Raw genomic sequence first — 360 nt, 5'->3', positions numbered from 1 at the left:
TTTTTTAAAGATTTTATTTATTTATTTGACAGAGACAGAGACAGCGAGAGCAGGAACACAAGCAGGGGGAGTGGGAGAGGGAGAAGCAGGCTTCCTGCTGAGCCGGGAGCCCGATGTGGGACTCGATCCCAGGACCCTGGGATCATGACCTGAGCCGAAGGCAGTCGCTTAACCAACTGAGCCACCCAGGCGCCCCAAAATAAGTATTATTTTCTAAAATATTTTTCCAAGGATAAAAAAATAGAGTAAGAGATTGGAGTCATTATGTTGAAATTATCTGTGATGGAGATCTACCCTATATGCTCTCAAGTACTATTAGACTCAAGGTCCTCCAAATATTTGGTAATATTTCCTTTGGTA

The sequence above is a fragment of the Leptonychotes weddellii genome, chromosome 14 (genome assembly GCF_054177405.1).
Source record: "Leptonychotes weddellii isolate Sample4059 chromosome 14, ASM5417740v2, whole genome shotgun sequence".
Taxonomy (NCBI): domain Eukaryota; kingdom Metazoa; phylum Chordata; class Mammalia; order Carnivora; family Phocidae; genus Leptonychotes; species Leptonychotes weddellii.
Note: the sequence above shows the minus strand (reverse complement) of the source record.